Source organism: Esox lucius, chromosome 5, assembly GCF_011004845.1.
Source record: "Esox lucius isolate fEsoLuc1 chromosome 5, fEsoLuc1.pri, whole genome shotgun sequence".
NCBI classification, from domain to species: Eukaryota; Metazoa; Chordata; class Actinopteri; order Esociformes; family Esocidae; genus Esox; species Esox lucius.
The window spans coordinates 14,990,102-15,000,665 of NC_047573.1; positions in this window are offsets into that span (position 1 = coordinate 14,990,102).

Genomic DNA, 10,564 nt, shown 5'->3' on the forward strand with positions numbered 1-10,564 from the left:
CCACATATTTTCTCCTCTTCAATAACAAATTCCTTTTTATCAGTTTTTGTTTGTGAGGAATTTATACTAATTGAGAAAAGAGAAAAGCAAATCAGAGGAATAGGGGAAAAATATGGGTTTTATTTGTCTCAGAGGTGATGTATTAGTTATCTGATCCATGCCAGACCTCATTTGATTTGAGTGAGCTACTGTACCATGTCATAACTGTTATATAAATAGTAAAGAAATCAAATACTCCAGTTTCGGGGAGACATTTTCTGTATCCTAGGTTACGGGAGCTCTTGCTGCTGGCCAAATGTCAGTTTTCTTTACCCTATAATAACATAGATAGGCCTTTATACAGAATTTGACTTCTTATTATCAGAACTAATATCATGTTTATTAATGAATCAGCATGTAATACACTATAGTTGAATTTCGATGTAATTGCACCTTTGAAGGTATGAAGAATTCAGCTTGTTTTAGCTACAGTAGGTGCCTGCCTGTCCTTTAGGGTTGGTATTGATGTATTGATGGACAGAAAAACTAGACTGGACCAGCCATTACAATGGTACAGAATAAGAACACAGGGTTAGGGGTGAAATCACATTGTTATTACACTAATGTACAGTTTCAAAATAGTACAGGTTTGCACCAGTAAAATGTACATGTCTTTATGTGCATTCACAAATGAATTCCCTTTCTGCATCTGTATTGCAATCTCAGGCTTGGCTATATGTCATGGAAACATGGCTTATATTATAACATCTTAGTGCCTAGTAGTACAATGAATTTGTTAACAACAGTGGTAGAGTTGCTACAGTTAAAGTGAAAACATTGACCTTGATTTGCTGCTTATTTTATTAGGGCTACGTGAAAATTTTTAAACATGATCTTTTCCCATTCTAGATACTAATTAATGTAGACGAGAAACTAAGTTTACTTCCTCACTATCTGTTTCTCTTACCCTCTTACCCCTTCACTTTGAAGTTGCGGTCTGGGACCAAATAATAAATGACCCAATCAATTTTAATCATTCTGTTTTGGGCTGGATGTGTACAGTATTACGGTGTTTATGAATAATATAAAAGTAGAATCACTTGATACCTCAGTCAGCCATGAAATCCCAAGTTGGGGCTCCTAACATACACCATTTTTGGGGACTAATTTCGGCTCGACAATGGCAACTTTACAGCCAGTGGCCAAAAATTATAGAATGTGGTTTTGACTTCCCCTTTCAATCTCTCACCAGGAGTTGATAGAGTAATTAATGATCATACAAAAGTAGAAGTATTGTAACATTAATGAAATGTAAAGAAACACAAAGATATGATTTCTAAAATATATAGTGGGGAGAACAAGAATTTGATACGTCACTCACATATTTTTCAACTGTGAGTGACGAAACAAACAAAAAAAAAAAATCACACTGTGTGATTTTTAAGTAATTAATCTGTGCGCTGCAGGATTTTAATCCATGATGGTGTAGTGTGTTACTAATGGTTTTCTTTGAGACTGTGGTATCAGCTCTCTTCAGGTCATTGACCAGGTCCTGCCGTGTAGTTCTGGGCTGATCCCTCACCTTCCTCATGATCATTGATGCCCCACGAGATGAGATCTTGCATGGAGCCCCAGACTGAGGGAGATTGACCGTCTTCTTGAACTTCTTCCATTTTCTAATAATTGCGCCAACAGTTGTTGCCTTCTCACCAAGCTGCTTGCCTATTGCCCCGTAGCCCATCCCAGCCTTGTGCAGGTGTACAATTTTATCCCTGATGTCCTTACACAGCTCTCTGGTCTTGGCCATTGTGGAGAGGTTGGAGTCTGTTTGATTGAGTGTGTGGTCAGGTGTCTTTTATACAGGTAACGAGTTCAAACAGGTGCTGTTAATACAGGTAATGAGTGGAGAACAGGAGGACTTCTTAAAGAAAAACAAACATGTCTGTGAGAGCTGGAATTCTTACTGGTTGTTAGGTGATCAAATACTTATGTCATGCAATAAAATGCAAATTAATTATAAAACAATCATACAGTGTGATTTTCTGGATTTTTTGATTCTGTCTCTCCCAGTTGAAGTGTACGTAAGATCAAAATTACAGACCTCTACATGCTTTGTATGTAGGAAAACCTGCAAAATCGGCAGTGTATCAAATACTTTTTCACCCCACTGTATATTTTGGAATCAGGTATTTGAAATAGTTCCTTATTTACTGTAAAAAAAAATTACCTGTAACTTTGCACCTCTGTTTAACATAAAGTAGGACTTAGCTTTAACATTCATTTAACACCAGAAGAAGACCACTGGTGAAAAGAAGGGCTTGATGGGAAAATGATCAATGAAGTCAAACTTTGGACAAAGTTTAGTCACACAGCCTTGAGTGGGGAAATGATCGATCAATAACACACACACACACACATACTCAAACTCATTCACACACACACACACACACACACGTCAGTCTACCATATGTAATTGAAGACACTGAGTGACTTCATAGTATAGATTGTAGATGATGAGGGTCCTGACGAAAAGACACAAATAACATAACATCACTCAAATGATAAAAAATACCTTGTGGGCCTCCATACTTACAATGTGTATACAAAGCCCCCCTATATTGGGGCAGATTTGTGTGTATTATTAATATATCTTCAGAGAATTTGAAATCTAGTTTAATTCGTTTTCAACCGAGGGGGAGGTTGGGCGAGATTGTAGCCTTCTTATTTACACTCACCTAAAGGATTATTAGGAACACCTGTTCAATTTCTCATTAAGGCAATTATCTAATCAACCATTCACATGGCAGTTGCTTCAATGCATTCAGGGGTGTGGTCCTGGTCAAGACAATCTCCTGAACTCCAAACTGAATGTCAGAATGGGAAAGAAAGGTGATTTAAGCAATTTTGAGCATGGCATGGTTGTTGGTGCCAGACAGGCCGGTCTGAGTATTTCACAATCTGCTCAGTTACTGGGATTTTCACGCACAACCATTTCTAGGGTTTACAAAGAATGGTGTGAAAAGGGAAAAGAATCCAGTATGCGGCAGTCCTGTGGGCGAAAATGCCTTGTTGATGCTAGAGGTCAGAGGAGAATGGGCCAACTGATTCAAGCTGATAGAAGAGCAACTTTGACTGAAATAACCACTTGTTACAACCGAGGTATGCAGCAAAGCATTTGTGAAGCCACAACTTGCACAACCTTGAGGCGGATGGGCTACAACAGCAGAAGACCCCACCGGGTACCACTCATCTCCACTACAAATAGAAGACTGGAAGAATGTTGTCTGGTCTGATGAGTCTTGATTTCTGTTGAAACATTCAGATGGTAGAGTCAGAATTTGGCGTAAACAGAATGAGAACATGGATCCATCATGCCTTGTTACCACTGTGCAGGCTGCTGGTGGTGGTGTAATGGTGTGGGGGATGTTTTCTTGGCACACTTTAGGCCCCTTAGTGCCAATACGGCATCATTTTAATGCCATGGCCTACCTGAGCATTGTTTCTGAACATGTCCATCCCTTTATGACCACCATGTACCCATCCTCTGATGGCTACTTCCAGCAGGATAATGCACCATGTCACAAAGCTCAAATCATTTCAAATTGGTTTCTTGAACATGACAATGAGTTCACTGTACTGAAATGGCCCCCACAGTCACCAGATCTCAACCCAATAGAGCATCTTTGGGATGTGGTGGAACGGGAGCTTCGTGCCCTGGATGTGCATCCCACAAATCTCCAGATGCGATCCTATCAATATGGGCCTACATTTCTAAAGAATGCTTTCAGCACCTTGTTGAATCAATGCCACGTAGAATTAAGGCAGTTCTAAAGGCGAAAGGGGGTCAAACACAGTATTAGTATGGTGTTCCTAATAATCCTTTAGGTGAGTGTATAACGATGAACAAGGCCAATGAGGCAGGAATTATCTCCACCCAAGACCAAAGGGACACCAAACCAACCAACCGCAATATTGACTACCTTGTCCCTTTATTGGTTCTCATGCTGACAGACACCAATAGCAGAATCCAATAAAAAACGCCTTGGATCAAGACCTGACATTGACAGCTCTGCTACGCCTGCACAATTGATGCAAGACACCTGACTAACAAGAAACACCTGCAAGCTAATTGTCCCAATACTTTAACGCCATGAAAACGGGGGACTACATAAATATCATAACGTCTAGAGTGAATCCAGTATGTACACACATACTGTTAAATTAGTCATAGACATAGGCACTAAAGTAGGGAAAGGGCATACATGCCAAAATCTTGAAATGCCCCATGATTTTAGCTCTTCTTTATAATGTCTCACCATAGATTGCAACATGAGAGAGAAAGCAGGCCTCTATTTTTTTTATGGTACACATCCTCAGTGAATTATCTAATTTCTCAACCATAATCGGCTGAAGGATTCCTTTGATTTCAAAAATTCTTATATATTTCTATAGAATGCACTATTCAAGCCTGTTATGGGATGTGTATGTCCTTTTGGAATCCATCTTGAATTAAAACTTCTATTTTAATTCACCTGCAACCTGCTTTCAGAATGGTTAGGAACATGGATTTAACTGCTGAATCAACATGACAGAACACTGGCCAATTTCCTGGGTGTTATTTTTATGTGATCTACACACTGAATAATGAAAACTGTCTGTAAGACAACACACCAGTGTGTAATTCTCCCTGGTGAATTTGTCTGTCTAGCTCTGCTAATTCTTCTCTGCATTGTTTCTGAATGGAATTCTATAATGCAGTCCTTCAGCTAAGCTCCGAGCGTTTCTCATATTAAAGATTGTGTTATTGCTAGTTTCAAATCAAATTTTATTTTTGGCTCAGAAATAGTCACATCATTTGTGAATGGTTCTGTAAGGAGCCAGGAGATAGTTAAACCTCCACCCTTTCATTCAGCACAATGCCAAAAACTTCCACTGAGAAGTTTGTGGGCTGTGCTCCAAGACTACAATGTCATGGGTACTTTTAATTACAGGAGTAGGTGAATGGTTTGATATCAACCAGGAACTAGGGAAATTAAAGTGAAAAGAAAATTCCCTACCTGTTTAGGTAGAGACCCTCCGGCATTCGAAGGGATTACTGTATCCATTGTGAATATTCAGAGACCCACTTCAGTTACATGTTGGGGCACAGTGAGTGAAATATATTTCCAAGTACTGTTTTAGCACACAGATCAGGTCCAATGATTAGATTAGTCCAAGAGATATCTGATATCAGGGTGAAGACCTTCCAGAAAAAAGGTGGGACATTTTGAGTAATAAAACACTTATGGCTCTTTTTGAATGCAGGGCTGTGATTGACTGGACAGTCCATCAATCAAATTTGTTTTATAAAGCCCTTTTTCATCAAAGTGCTTTTACAGATATCCAGCCTTAAACCCCAAAGAGCAAGCAGCAACAAGAAATTAATAGCTAGGAAAAGCTCTATAGTAGTGTTGGAACCTAGGAAGAAACCTAGAGTGGAGCCAGACTAAGGGATGGGCATTCCTCTGCTGGCTATTCTAGGTAAAGATTATAGGATTACATGACCTTTTTGAGCCACATCACTACATTTTCAAGTTCAGATGACAGCGGGGCAGTAAATACAGATGGCCTGTGTTGAGAGTCTTTAGGGAGAGTCCAGATCAGCTGCAAAACCAGGACAGGAACAACCAAGTGGGTTTTGGACAGAAGACAGCCAGGAGTCGCCAGAGCAGTTAGTCATAAAACGTGGTCCAAGTACACATATCTTCCTAAAATTAAACAGGACATCAAGGAAGAGGGAGCTTGCCTTTGATGCCCACTCTCTAACTCTAACTGAGCACACCTGATTCTTATAATTAGATCGATGAAAAGCAAAATCATGTTAGTCACAAATGGGGTTGAAGAGAAAACCTACAGGACAGTAGATCTCCAGGAACAGAGTTGGGCAGCCCTGCTTCACAGCGATGTTTTATTAAACAATTAGAGATCACAGTAATGTAAGTGAATTGAGTAGGAAAACATACGCGTTCGACTACATCGACATACTAGTGCTCAAATGCAAACCGTGGATTTCAATAAATAAATACAAGTGTTTATGTTCAGCATGGTACACTTTTGCTTCTTATTTGTTCATAAATATTTATCGCTGCATTATTTAACAGCTCTGCCACTTGCATCGTAGTTGCTACAGTACAGACAAGGCACCGCCATATTGATGTTCAACAGCTGGCCAAGATGGGAGCTAATCTGAATGAGTCTTGTCGCTCGTCTACAGTAATACAATATATGTTTGTCTGTACACTATAGTGGCTTGGGAATACATTATAGAATATATTGTTAAAGTAAAAATGAATAGGCAGGCATATGCACAGATAGACACTGGGGCGGGGGGGGGGGGGGGGGTCTATATGTGCACATGCCCTTTTCCCCTCAGACTCAACAAGCGCCCTTTTTTCTCCGACGGGCATGCATTGTCTGTCTGTGCAACGTGCGTCACTCATGTGTCGTCCGTCATTAGCTAACAAGCTGTCATTAACATTGTCATTAGCTAACAACCTGTCATTAACATTGTCATTAGCTAACAAGCTGTCATTAGCGTTGTCATTAGCTAACTAGCTTAATTTTGCCTCCCCTATCCCATAAATCGTGTTAATGTTAGAATGCTAATGTGCAATCCTTATACTTTTCTTGCAGGCTTGCTAGCTACTAGTCTTTTCAGTATGTCTAGGTGTACTGTGTGGGATTGAGTACTGTGGAGAAGGGGAAACTTCAGATATTTTTCCACCAGCGGTGGATGCTTACTAGTTTTGAGGTAGCACTGTACCCTCCACGCCTACCTAGGTTAGGCATGTCCCGCACAGTGTTCATTCTCAAACAATCAATAACTTGTTATGAAATTTAAAAATGCATCAATTAAAAAGCCCAACATTTACGTTGAAGCACCCTACTTATGCTTTCCAGGGATTGTTCCTGAACCTATGGAATCAGAAGAAGCTGCTTGCTTGAATGGTGAAGCTACAACCACAGCCTCTCTGTCAGATGCTCAGGGTCCATCAATGCTCCTGCTACCCTTGAGCCCTGCACCTCGAGGCGCTATACTAAATCTTTAGGTACTGCCTATATTCCCAATGACCTATTCCAACTTTGAACTGCTGACTGATTGTAACCTGCTCCTAGCATGACACATCAACTAGGTTCAAGGCACTGGGCAATTTGTCATTGTTTTGGTAACCAGTGCCATAATGCAGTGATTACACATTTGCTAGGCAGTCACCAATTTGTTGCAGTCACTCCATCTTTTCTTAATGTAGACCCAGGAAACCTTTCGCTTCTATTTCCCTACTCCTCAATCCTTCACCTCCACCCACCCATCTTCGCTCTCGAAGGATGGTTTTGTAAACCACTTTGAAAAAAGGTTTCATGTCATCTGCACCTCCCTTTAACCAGTGTATTAAGTCCACTGTTCCCCCTTACACATCTACACACTAACATCTATTCCACTCCTCTCCAGAGGAATTTCGGAATCAGATGTCTGTACATCCCTCCCATTTACCCGAAAGCCAGACCATGTTTGGATAGCTCCCATTCCTCACTTCCCTCATTAACTCTTCCATAACCACTGCTTGTGTCCCCTCTGATTTCAGTATGTTCACTCTTAAATATACCAACCATTGACCCATCTGACATCAAAAGAAAGTTACAGGCTGGTATTACCTTTACTTTGCAAGACACATTGACATGCTGCCTCTGATCAACTCTTACCTCTGACAGAACATTTGACCCTAACACGTCAGGCTTAAACATTAGTCCATCAAGAAAGGCTGCTGTCTGTGTCACAGAGGCTATGTACACTGCCAAGCTGACTCTCTCCTCTTTTGTCATAAATTCAGATCGATCCACTGCCTGGGTGTTTAAGGCTCTGAACACTTTTGGATTGCATCATGCTTAGCAGGCCGCTCCTACCCAATGACATAGAGAGGATTTGTCTGCTCTGCTGTCTCTGACTGCTGGTGTCCTCCAGGGATCAGTTGTAGGACCTTTCCTCACGACTCTGTACACACCAAGTCACTTAGCTCCATAATATCCTCTCATAGTCTCTCCAACATTAGACTATTTCTCCTACCTCTCTTCTGACATTAGGGGGGGTGACATGCTTTTCGGAGTAACTGGCTGCTTAGATGTCAGCCCCACCGCCTCAAGCTCAACCTTGACAAGACTGAGCTAATCTTCCTCCAGTGTAACAGGTTGTATTCGTGGCGTGTGTGTAAAAAAGGAGTCGAATGCAGGTAGGCAGCCAAAGTATATGTATTGCGTTCTTGTTTCAAAAATGGCACATAGTCCTCAAATAGCGCACAAGCGCATAACAACGCACAGTAAATCCAGAACAACACTGAACAAGGAACAATACCACACAAAGACACCCGGAAACACAGGAACTGATAAATGCGACCTAATGAGGGAATGGACACCAGGTGCGTGCAATAACAAGACATGACAGTGCCGTGGGAGGAGGAGCGGCGTGGCTAGAAGGCCGGCGATGACGTGCGGCGATGACGCGCGTCCTTGTTACATCCAGGTGACAATCTATCCGCTCCAAACCCTCTCCATTACAGTTGACGACTCCCCTGTGGCCCCTCCCGGAGGGCAAACACCTTAGATAACAACCTGTCATTCCCCGGAAACATCAAGACAATGACCAAGTCCTGCAGGTTCATGGTTTCAAAATTCCTACTTTACATAGGAAGCACAGCCGGTACTAATTCAGGCACTTGTCATCTCATACCTGGACTACAACTCACCTTTGGAAGGCCTCCCTGTTTGTGCCACCAAACCTCTGAACATCTGACCCCTGTAATGGCTAAGCCAGCAACTCATACGGAAGGGATGGTTCTAACAGTCCAGCACCAGAAAGGTTAAATATATTACACCAGTTAGCTGTCAGTTAGTAAATGAGATGCTAGCTAACATTATTATGAGTCCTCACGATGCCACCTGCCTGTTGTCGCTGCAATGCTTACGGTAACATAACTCTGTACAATCGTTCAGTAGACCCATGTGTCAGCTGTTGCCTGCCTGAAAATGCAGCTGATTGAAAGTAGTAAAATGGAGATGTTAATCTACAGAACGATTTCCGATATATAGACTGATTTCCAATAATGATCCTCTTAATTCAAATGGCAGCATTTGTAACATTATGCTCAACGAAACAAGTTGAGCAAGACCACAACTTGGGATCTGTGTATAGGCACAAGCACACTCAAAATGCATAGACAGAGGTTGTGTTCTGGGGACCTGGTGACTTATAACGCATAGAAACTTCAATCTGTTTAACCAGCATGTACTGTATACAGTGTGATTTAGGCGACAAAATGTCTCTTTCACTTATGCAGTTTGGTTCCCGGAGTTCACTACAAAGTGCCATTCAAAAACATGTTTGTTCATAAATTACCTATTATTATTTATACCTTTATTTCCACAAGGAACACAGACTGAGACCAAAGTCTCTCTTTTACAGCTGGGCCCTGCACACATGTTTACGCATACAGTTTAGGTACAATGAAAAACAAACAGGGGAAAAAAACACAGAGAACAAACAAAACAAGACGATCACAGATAGCAGAAGACAAAATACAATGCTTTAAACACAGGTGTTCATCCATTAGAGGCCTCAGGTTGTAGTGGTTGTATGGGGTCCTTTAGGTGAAACCCAGGGATGGGGTCTTTGCTGCCTTTAACCTAGGGTGGGGGATGGGGGATTTGCTGAAATCAATAGTGATATTACAACCAATTATAGGACCGAAAATGACAAACGCAACACAAGTGTGGCATATCAAGATTGATTAGACAGCATGATTATTGCACAGGTGTGCCTTAGGTTAGCCACAATAAAAGGCCACTCTAAAATGTGCAGTTTTACTATATTGGGAGGGTCTGGGGGGGTCCATAAACCAGTCAGTATCTGGTGTGACCACCATTTGCCTCACGCAGTGCAACACATCTCCTTCGCATGGAGTTGATCAGGTTGTTGATTGTGGCCTGTGGAATGTTGGTCCACACCTCTTCAATGGCAAATTGAAGTGCATGTTGCTATGACAAAATGTACACTGTTTAATGAATGGCGGTTGTATACATACTTAAAGCTGGGGGGGGTGTCTATGACCTATACCTTGTAACCCAGGGACCCACAGACAAAGCACAGGACCCTTCAACACATACATGTAGCTTCTTTTATCATGTCTGGACTACAACTCACTGTTGGAAGGCCTCCCTGCTTGTGCCATCAAACCTATAGCATACTATGAGAGTCAAGGGTTAGAGGCGGAAGATGGAAATGGACGAAATATTAATAACATGGACGATATAGTTAAGGCAAATATATAAATCGGAATAGCTACACAATATGCGAATTCAAACATGTACTTTACAGTATCCAATTTATCCTGTGTTGCGCTGCCATCTGGGAGCACGCCATAATCTCACATGCCTACTACTATGAAATAATCCCTCCCCTAGCTGGTAAGGTGTTCCTGATAATAGTTTTTTTCTTCTGTGACTGGAAACACTTTTTTTGACCAAGAGCATAGAGGCTTGTCTATCTGTGCATGCC